The sequence below is a fragment of the Balaenoptera physalus genome (assembly GCF_965194825.1).
Source record: "Balaenoptera physalus genome assembly, chromosome: 1".
NCBI lineage: Eukaryota > Metazoa > Chordata > Mammalia > Artiodactyla > Balaenopteridae > Balaenoptera > Balaenoptera physalus.
Genome location: NC_138882.1, coordinates 189,185,888 through 189,196,843, shown reverse-complemented (window position 1 = coordinate 189,196,843; position 10,956 = coordinate 189,185,888). Strand labels below are relative to the sequence as shown.

General features: G+C 51.6%; 1 pseudogene across 1 annotated transcript; it reads right to left on the bottom strand.

The window, feature by feature from the left end:
- Nucleotides 1–1,772: 1,772 nt before the first annotated feature.
- LOC309660607 (developmental pluripotency-associated protein 2 pseudogene) lies at nt 1,773–10,229 on the bottom strand (annotated as a pseudogene). Its single transcript, XR_014268818.1, has 2 exons — nt 5,701–10,229; nt 1,773–3,517 (listed from the first exon to the last, which is right to left on the bottom strand). The product of XR_014268818.1 is annotated as a developmental pluripotency-associated protein 2 pseudogene (transcript).
- Nucleotides 10,230–10,956: the final 727 nt, after the last annotated feature.

The following is a 10,956-nucleotide window of genomic DNA, read 5'->3' as shown; positions in this document are numbered from 1 at the left end:
TTGCAGAAACCTCTTTAAAAAAAAAAAAATCATTAGTTTATTATAAGAAACATGGAAATTATTTACACAATGAAAAGATTTCAGAACTTCAGTGGAATGGGCACCTTCACATGATGCCATTTCAATAGTGAATTATTTCAGTCTACATATTTTCCAAGAATGTCACCATCTCTAAATAAGAAGTAATCCTTGTCATCTAGAACTACTTTGGTGCCTCCACATTCTAGTAGAACTTTATCTCCAACTTTAACGCTAACTGGTTGAATCTCTCCACCCTTTCCTTTAGAGCCCAATCCAACAGCTACTACTGTTGCTTGCAATACTTTCCCTTGAGATTTTTCTGGAAGCATAATGCCTCCTTTGGAGAAAACGCTTTTTAGAATGAACCCCCTGGAATCAGCTTTTGTAACATATATTTCTGCTTATATATCTTACTCAAAGTAAACCATGTGATTCGTTTCCGGTTAACTGAGGGGACGGCTGGCTGGTTAAATAAAATCATTGAACTTTAGAACTGACGGGAAACTTAGAAATTGTGTAGTGAAGTGGTTGCAAGCTTGTTGCCCAGAGGCCAACTTGGCAACCGGAGGTGTTTGTGTGGCCTCTACAGGATGTCCTTAATTTGTGAGCCAACATTTCAGAATTTGGGAATTTTCACAAAAAATTCTTTAAAAAATCAGACGTCTGGCAGCCCAGGGCCCGCATTTTGCCTGGAGGTGACGGACTGGCTGAGGGGAGGAGCCTCTTCTCCAGGTCTCCTTGGTCGTCACCACCCCACAGGCCACCTGTGTCCCCAGACCTGCCCCCTTTCCCTGTCAGGTTATCTACCCTGCCTGTAAAGAGATGAATTTGTTCCTCCCCCAATAATCAGTCTCTCCTTTTTATAGATCAACCCCGGGGAGGTTACCCAGTTTTGCAAATAGTGAGTTAGGGGCGAGCCATGAACGTGACACTGAAGCCCGTGGCTTTTCCTGCTGTGAGCGTCCCCTCCTCCAAGGTGACCGTCTCATCCCAGTTTTAGAGCCTAAAGTCCTGTAGCCTGGAGCCCTCTCAGTCCCAGATAAACCAGGATGGTTGGTCACCCTCCCTCTCACTTCCCATCCTTCTCTCCCATGAAAAAACATAACGCGAAGGAATTCCCTGGTGGTGCAGTGGTTAGGACTCAGTGCTTTCACTGCCCGGGTTCGATCCCTGGTCGGGGAACTAAGATCCCAAAACCCGTGCTGTATGGTCAAAAAAATAATAATAATGACACGACATAACACAACAAAGTGGAGGTTTTTTGACCTAAGTTTCATCTTTCCTCCGGCCAGCTTGCTGGGCCAGACATGGTGCTGTCAGCAGCGCCATCCCTGGCTGCTTTCTAGTCCAAGCGGTGTGCAGTGGTGCCACCCTGACAACAGTGACTGGGGGTGGGGGGGGGACATTCTGGGCTTCCAGGGGCCGCGCGGCTGACACCAGGCCTGGTGATGGAGTCCACCTGGCACGGAGGGGCCTGGGTCCCAGCTGCCAGCACCACGCTCACCCTGGCTGCCAGATGGCAGAGCGCACCCCTGTTTATGATTAGGTGGCTGACTGCACTGGGAACCCAGCAAGCCGATGATGAAAGCTGTGAAGAGAACATTGTTATTTGACTTTTCATACTTTCCCAAGTAACTATGCCACTCACTGCTGCTTGAATTACTAAGGCCTTGGACGTGAGGGCCGAGATCTGTTCCCAAGCAGACTGCTCTTTTTTTTTTTCCCTCTGTCACCTAGGCGCTCGGCATTGTTGTCGAAATGTTTTCCTGGGCTCACCCGTCCTCCTAACTCAGTACATTCCCTCGGAGAGAACTTGGCGCCCGGGAAGCCCGGATGGCCCAGCAGCCTCACTGCCCAGGTCCTCTGCGCCAGCTCCGCATCCAGCAGGCAGCTTGCCGCGGGCAGGTGACCCCACTGTCCTGTGATCAACTGCAAAAGGCGGCGGTGGAGAGGCACACACAGCCCCTTTCCAAGGAGACACTGCTTTGCACAGGCAACTTCAGGTAGAAAGGAAAGGACCCTGCCGGACACGTGACCTCCAGGCCCCACTCCAGGGCCCTTAACTCCTTCCTTGGGCCACCTGGGGACAGCCAGAGAAGGTTCCTGGACCCAAGGGGCTCTCGGGTCTCTGCTGTCTTTATTACTGCTTAGAAAAGCTAGTAAACAGATGGTTTGGTTTAGAGAAAATATGCAGCCAGGGTTATTAAAAAGAAAAAAAAAAGCAGAAAAATGAGGAGAGGAAAGGGAAAGGCAGGAAGACTTGTACACAGCAGGACCGGTGACAGCTCGTAAATCCCAATGCCACTGGTTCTGCATGTGTCTCTGGCTGGGCTTACGGGGTCCTCGCTGAGCCCATCTGTCCCAAAAGAAGCCCCAATGAAACCAATCGCAGGTGGAAAACACACTGCTCCCTCCTCACCATCCCACACGTACCCATGACACTCTGGTCAGGTGGGGCTGGGGGCTCTTAGAGCCAGAGAGGTCACATGGGCTGCCCTCTGGAGGGGCGGGTCACACCGTGGATGGTCACAGGGAAGCTGTCCCTCCCGCAACGGTGAGGGAGGATGAGCGGCCTCGGAGACGTCCCTGAGCGAAAGGAGCTGAGACCACGGATTTCCTGCGGGAATACCGAGGACGGAGGGGGCAGGGGGCCTGGTTACGTCCCTGCTGGTGACCTCAGCCAGGATAAAGCTGCCAGCCCACTTGGATCCTGAGAGCCTTCCCTCAAGGAAAAGCCCAGGACGTGCGGGCTCAGGATTGAACCACAGGACGGAGACTCTTTTTTTTTTTTATCATCTGCAAAATGGGGCTAACAATACACCTGACCCTTGAACAACTCAGGTTTGAACTGCTGGGTCTTATATGTGGATGCTTTTTGTTTTGTTTTGTTTAATTTTTATTTATTTATTTATTTATTTATTTATTTATTTATTTATTTATTTTTGGCTGTGTTGGGTCTTCGTTTCTGTGCGAGGGCTTTCTCTAGTTGCGGCAAGTGAGGGCCACTCTTCATCGCGGTGCGCAGGCCTCTCACTATCGCGGCCTCTCTTGTTGCGGAGCACAGGCTCCAGACGCGCAGGCTCAGTAATTGCGTCTCACGGGCCCAGTCGCTCCGCGGCATGTGGGATCTTCCCAGACCAGGGCTCGAACCCGTGTCCCCTGCATTGACAGGCAGATTCTCAACCACTGCGCCACCAGGGAAGCTCAGGACAGAGACTCTTAAGCAAGGAGGGGGCAGAGATGCCCCGTACCCCCTCCAGAAACCCCCTTCCCACGCCCTCAGCATCTCCCGGAGGGGGGCACCGGGCTGCCAGGATGCAGTGGGTTGGGGGAGGGGGAGCCCAGGGAAGAGGGAGGATCGGGGTGCGGCACCGCCTTCATGTCAGCGGTATAATATTCCAACCCAGCTCCAGAGGAAACTTGTCCCACATCTAAGGCAGAGAAGCCACGAGATGCCAAAAGAAGCAAGGTGCAATTCCTAAGGATCTGTAAGAAACTGAAAAGAGCAAGGCTTCTGTGCTTAGGGTCTCATACAAGGTGAGCAGAGGTTTCTCTCTCTTTTACTTCCGCTAAAGCAACATACACGGGAGTAGGAGGAGGACGGGGCCTGCAAGGAGCTGGGAAGGGGGCCCCAGGCAGATGCAAACAGCAGAGACCACTCAAGGTCAGCCCAGGGCGGGGCAGAGGGCGGTCTAAGGCAAGGCTGCTCCAAGTGTGGCCCACAGACCTGCGTTGGTCAGCGGACAGACAGCATGCCCACAGCCCACGGCATAAGTACAGAAATCGGGAGTCAGCGCTCAGAAATTTCCATAAGCCTTTTGCCCCTTGTTAGGTTTGTCCTATTACATTTTGTGAAATGCAATTTTGTGACCATTGAGTCTAATAATAAGAAAAGAAGTGGGAGCTTGTATTTTGGATGGCTTTTATTTCTTCCATTTGTTTTTCTCACCTATGTCATGGTTATTGTATTTCACAAAGGCAGCAGTCTGTGATGGCTTGGAAATGTTGAAAACTGGTCCTTCTCTGCAGATACTCACTGGCCCAAGGGATGTGAAGCACCAAGAAAAAAATCCCCCTCCTCAGGACTTCCCTGGCTGTCCAGTGGTTAGGCCTCCACACTTCCACTGCAGGGGGCCCGGGTTCATTCCCTGGTCGTGGAACTAAAATCCCACAAGCCGACCCCCCCGAATAAGAAAGAGAGAGAGAGAGAGAAAAAGAAGCCCCTCCTCAACCCTGGGACAGAGAGTGAAATCCTTGCGGCAGCAGGGGCTACACAGGGGTACTGAACCCAGGACTGCCAACCCCACCGAGACACACAGGTTAGGGTAATCCCTGCCCTGCCCCAACCAGGCATGAAAACAAGGGCGATCAGAGCCAGCCCTGCAGTGGCGAGGTTCACCGGACAGTAAGGAAGATGTGGGTGCCCCCAGCGTCCGGCCACGAGACACAAGGACTTCTGGGAATGGGGGCCCTGGAGACCCACAGGCTTTGTTATGACCCTGCGGCCCCCTCCTTTCTCCCATCATGCACGTCAGGTGGAGACTCAAGATCCACAGCACAAGGGAAAAGGATGCTGTGGCTTTTTTCTAATATCAGACCACGCCCACCCCAGTCTCTACATGCTCTCCATCCCTGTCGCGACACCCACATGGCCTGTGGGACAGGGAAGTTGTCTTCTCCTCCTCTGTGTTCTCTCCTCCCCGGAATGGTGGTGAGAAGGGCCATGGGAACCTCCTAGAACCTAAAAATGCTGTTGGCTTCAACCCAAGATGGAACATAGTGTACGCTTCCCTGTATGTGAAGTACAAAAACAGGCAAAACTGTGAGCAGCTAGGATCATGGTCACCCTGGGGGTATAGTGACGAGGGGACAGGGGACCTTTGGGAGGGCTGCTCTTGTTGGGGTGCTGGTGAAAGGGAGAGTTGTGGGAAAAAAAATTGTACCGTTATAACTTGTCCACTTTCCTCATGCACATTATGCTTCAATAAAAAGTTGGAAAAACCTCTCGTTTCCAACCATAATGACGAAAACAAAATAAAATACCGGGGCAGAGTCTTGCTCTATTCTCTTCCTGTTGTGTGAAAAGCACCGAGTCATAGGCCCCCCAAAAAGAACAGTTACCCTGTAAGAGAAGCTGGGATCTGTTTTTTGGGTCGCTGTTTTCCCAGGTGGTCGGGGGGGTGGGGGGACGGTTGACTCATTTTCCTTGCTCCCCTCCTGCCCTTGTCCCCTCCATGTGGGACTGGCCGGGGGCCAAGGGCTGGGAGATTTGGGCTGTTGCCTTGGTAATGCTTAAATATTGGCTTCAGGTTATGATGGTAAAATAAATAAGCAGAAGCCTTGGGGAGCTCTAAGTGGCCCTGCCCGGTGTTCCAGATGCCTGTCAAAGCCCTTGCGACGACTTGGACTTGACTCACCAGCAGAGAAGCATGGAGCTCTCTCCTGGGGAAAGGAGCACAGGTTAGGGGCTGCGTGTGCCCCGGATACTCAGGGACCCTTCACCATACTAGATGCCCGGTCTCGATAGACTGTCCTAAAATCCTTGCTCACTGTCGTGTGGTGATACAGAGGCCAAGAACCCCAATCCAGAGCCTCGGGAAAACTTTCTCTCTGAAGGTGGGGTGGGCACAGAGGAAATTCATGGAGCTAAAATCACTGCTGGAGGTAAGATATACTCACTTTCAGAAGGTGAGAGCCAAGAAAGTAAGAGTTGTTTCTAGAGCCCAGAAGCCACAATGCCCTGACTCGGGACAGGGGGAGTACACCTCCAGGACCCAAGAACAGGGGAGCCGAGATTTGCAGCAGTGGCCGAGAAGATGACGACCCTGGTCCAGGAAGTAGAACGGAACTTTGCCCAAGATAAATTCTCCATTCCAATCCCAGCTCTGTTGCCAAGAAGCTCTTTGATTTGGAGGTGTATAACAGGTCCTTAGCAGCTCTGGGCCTCAGTTTCCCCATCTGTAAGCCATTATTTTTATAGACAGAGGCGGGAGAGAGTGGGACTCCAGCCCCGGGAACAGTCCCTGCGAAGCTCATCCCATCACACTCTCCCCAGGCAGCTGCGGCAGATGTGCAGTGCGTATTCCAGGATTTACGATGCGGCTGCCCTCGGGGAAGTGGAAACTGTTCGCCTCGCCCATTCCGAAGCATCCAAATAATAAACCTCCACTGAAGTCTTGGCTCAGGCGGTCTGCTTGTCCTGCTGTGTGTGCAGGGGAGGGAAGAGCACACAAACTTGGGCAGGGGTAGGGTAGGGATAGCTCCCTCTGGGCAACGCTGAAGCGTGGGGGCGGTGCTGGGAGGGGCCCTGAGTGTTTGACACCAGCATTAGGTCACCACTGTCTTGCCCCTGGGGTGTGATATGTCAGCAGGCAGCCATTGGCCCGCATGCCATGATTCACAGCGGCGTGCATTCCTCACCCTGGGCCAGGGCCGCCCTTCCCAGCCCTCTCCTTGCTCCTGTTCCCTCCCGGCTCCCTGCCAGGGCTCCAGCCCCTGGAAGCCAGGAGGGAGTGGAGTGAGGCAGTGCACCGGCAGGGCCGGTGCCCCCGGACGCACTGGGGATGCTCCTTTTGACAGGTTGGTCCTCTCCAGAGCCACGGGCTGCCCCCTGAAAATGTATTGAGCTCTCCTGCTGTTCCGTCTACACAGTGATAACAGTGGATGTTTACTGAGCCCCTTCTGTATGCTGTGTGTCAGATGCTCTAGGTGATGACTGTCCTTCGAGGGAGTGTTTTTGTTTCCTAGGGTGCCCATTACAAATGACCATAAACGGGGTGGCTTAAAACAGCAGAAGTTCTTTCTCTCACAGTTCAGGAGGCCGGAGGCTGGAAATCAAAGTGTTAGCAGGCCATGCTCCCTCTGAAGGCTGTCGGGGAGAATCCTCTCTGGCTTCCTCCAGCTCTGGGGGCTCCAGGCCTTCCTTGGTTATGGCCACATCACTCCCCTCTCTGCCTTGTCTTCACGTGGTCTTTTCCACTCTGTGTATACCTCTGTGTGTCCTTCTCTCCTTTTCTTTCTTTCTTTTTTTAAATTTATTTATTTATTTATTTTATTTTTTGGCTGTGTTGGGTCTTCGTTGCTGTGCACGGACTTTCTCTAGTTGCGGCGAGCGGGGGCTACTCTTCGCTGTGGTGCGTGGCCTTCTCACGGCGGTGGCTTCTCTCGTTGCGGAGCATGGGCTATAGGGTGCACGGGCTTCAGTAGTTGCGGCACGCAGGCTCAGTAGTTGTGGCACACGGGCTTAGTTGCTCCACGGCATGTGGGATCTTCCCGGACCAGGGGTCGAACCCGTGTCCCCTGCATTGGCAGGTGGATTCTTAACAACTGCACCACCAGGGAAGTCCCCTCCTCTCCTTTTCTTACAAAGACACCAGTCATCAGACTTAGGGTCCACCCTAAATCCAGACTGATGTCATCTGGGGATCCTTAACTAATGACATAGGCAAGGACCCTGGTTCTAAATAAGGTCATATTCGGAGGACCTGGGTGGACATGAATTTCAAGAGCCCCCTTTTTAGTTTTTTTATTTTTTTACTTTTGGCCTACACTGTGCGGCTTGTGGAATATTAGTTCCCCCACGAGGGCTCGAACCCGGGCCCTCAGCAGTGAGAACACAGAGTCCTAACCACTGGACCACCAGGGAATTCCTGAGGGACACCTTTTTAGAGATGAGGAAACCAGGGATCAGTGAAACAAGGTGGTTGGTCTGGAGTCCCCCAGCTGGAAAGTGACGGAGCAGAGTCAGGATTCAAACTCAGGCCCCATGGCCCCAGAACCCACTGTAATATTTCTGCCGGAGCCCAGCATCTGCAAGAATTCCTACCCTGCACGTCCAGGCAGGAGGTAAAACAAGTAGGAAATCCTCAGCTTTCGGGAGCAAAGCATAGTCCCATCCTCCAGTCACTCTCTAACTTCAGCTGGTGAACAAATCCCTGAACGGAGTTTGTAAAATCCCTCTCAGAGGTTCTGACCCAGTCAGCAGGATCTGCATTGTAGACAGGACCCTAAACCCCAGATGTCCGGGTACAGGTGATGCAGGCGGGTCCAAAACCATGTCCTGAGAATCCCCGAAGCATCACTGAGATCAGACCCTGGAGTTAAGATCAGCCCATCACAGCTCAAGGCAGGAGCAGGGAGCACAGCTCAGCCAGAGGGACCGCTCCCCGTGTCTGTGCCAGATGAGCCCAGAGGGCCAGGCCTGCCAGGGACCAGAGGGCCTCATCCCGCCACAGCCAGCTGGTGCCGAGCAACCCAAGGAGGAGTGTTTGGATTCAAACTCCCATTCCTGAAGGAGCTAATGCAAGCTCATTCTGGGAGAGCCCCAAGGCAGCTCTGGGCTCTGCCCAAACCCCAGCATGGAGGATTTGGAAAGGCCCAGAGAATGAGCCAAAACCCTCTTCCCCCTTTACAATTCCAGGGCCAATAGCTTTTCCCCAAGACCAGCCCTTTCATAGTGGCGTCATCTGTGCATCCTCAGTGCCAAGCGATGATGGAAATCCGGCATTCCAAGTCTTCCCGGCCAATTGGAGCTGCAGCCTCGTACCCTACGGAGTACAGCTCCCGTCCACCACCCAAAGCCAGGAGGAAAACAGGTACAGCTGGTGAACAAGACGTCCTTGGCATCTCACTAGAGCCCTCTCTACCAGGTCTCATGAAAAGACATGAGCTCAGCTTTTGGACCAACCACCCAGGTCTCCAGGGCCGCTGCAGTGGGCAGTGGCTCTGCCAGTGGCCACACCCAGAATCACCTCTGGCTTAAAATTCACTGCAAGTCCCAAACGCTCTGAGGTTTAAGAAGGGAAAGAACAGGGAAAAAAGGAAGGAAAGGCGTCACACCACCCAGGCGGCCCTGTGAAATAAGGAAGCATCCCAGGATGCCTGGAGAGTAGACATCCACTGTGTTTGGGGTTCGTTTGTTTGTTTGTTTCTAAAAAACATTTTTTTAATTGAGGTAAAATTGGTATATAACATTATGTTACAGATGTACGACATAGTAATTCGATATTTGTGTACACTACAAAATAATAGACCACAATAAGTCTAGTTACCATTATTACCATACAATTACGCCCCTTCGCCCATCTCACCCACCCCTCACCCCTTCCCCTCTGGTAACCTTTTATTTTGTATTAAGACATGGACCATCTATGTTCCTTTCTTCCTTTAACTTCCTTTATTTTTTATGGCCGTGCAGTGAAAGCACCGAGTCATAACCACTGGACCACCAGGGAATTCCCGACATGGACCATCTAAAAGCAATGATGTTGGCGTGTCCAAACCAGGTTTCTTCCTCTTCCCCATTGCAATTAATCTTTTCATAATTTTCTTATTCCTCTTAGCACATTCAGGGTATAACATGTTATCTTCTAGGTCTGGGGATGGGAAAGCGCAGGCAGGTAACATAAAGAGAGAGATCATCCTCCGGCGAGTGTCAGGCACCCAGGCCTGACCTGCATGGAACTGCAGGCGAACCCAACCTTCTGTGTCTGCCAAGAGCGGTCTGCCAGGGACCACACACCACTGGACAACTGAGGCTTGCGGCAGAAAGGACTCAACAGAGGTGGGAAGGGGCTGTGAATTCACAGCCTTAGGCTGAACGTTCTTGCAGCAATTCTTGACCATGCTGCCAGCATGGCTTCCTGAGCTGAAGTTATCACTCCAACCACAATAGGCCTTTCCTGCTCTCACTCGTCCTACTTTCCCGAACACTTGTTCTATTGGTCACCATCTTGCGTTTCCTTGAACGCGACTGCAATCTGGACTCCTGTGATGATTGAGGAATATACTGATCTTTTTCAGGAGTCTCAGATAAATCCCTATTTTCTGGCCATCGGTACAGTTCCATAAGGTGTCCCAACTCGCTTTATTAACTGGAGGCATCATGGTCAGCAAGGGTTAAGCTGGTTTACTACAACTAGATTTGGGGCAAGGCTTGAACTCTTCGTTTGTTTGAGGAGGATGAGCTTGATCATTTGTATTCAGTGGCTCCACATTGACTTCTTTTTTTATATTTTTATTTATTTATTTATTTATTTATTTATTTTGGCTGTGCCGGGTCTTAGTTGTGGCACACGGGATCTTTGTTGTGGCATGCGGGATCATTTAGTTGCGGCACGCAGACTTCTTCTTAGTTGCGGCATGCATGCGGGATCTAGTTCCCTGACCAGGGATCAAACCCGGGCCCCCTGCATTGGGAGCAGGGAGTCTTACCCACTGGACCACCAGGGAAGTCCCTCCACGTTGACTTCTGACGTTGAAGAAACACCTGGTTCCCTTTGACGGTCTTCAACAATTTCCTCATTACCTGGAACCAATGTAAGAGTCACATTTTCTTCATCTAATGCCTCTTCAAAGAAATTCTTCTTATAATTTGGGTATGCCATTTTTCTGGGGTTTTTAAAAAAAATTTTATTGAGGTGGGATTCACATAACATAAAATTAACCACTATAAAGTGAACAACTCAGTGGCATTTAGTACATTCACAGTGTTGTGCAAACACCACCTCTATTTGGTTCCAAAACATTTTTACCACACCAAAAGGAAACCCCCTGCCCATTAAACCACCATCAGTCCTGTTCCCCCTCCTCCCAGCCCCTGGCAACCACCAATCTGCTTTCTGTCTCTGGATTTACCTATTCTGGACATTTCATATAAATGGAGTCATACACTATGAAACCAGACATCTGTTGTTTGTAGCTGCCCAGCACCCCATTTCCCCCTCGTCTGATCGTAGCACCCACATTTTACTTTGGGGAAGCCACCCCACCCCTCCCCTAAGTCCACTTGGCTGCCCACCCGCGGTGTGCAGGGGCGGGCACATGACTCAAACCTGGCAAATCAGTCAGCGTGATTGGTTCAGGGATGGGCTTGTGACTCGATCCCCCCCAATGAGAGCAGCCACAGGACTTCTGGAGCAAGCGGCTTCTCTGCTT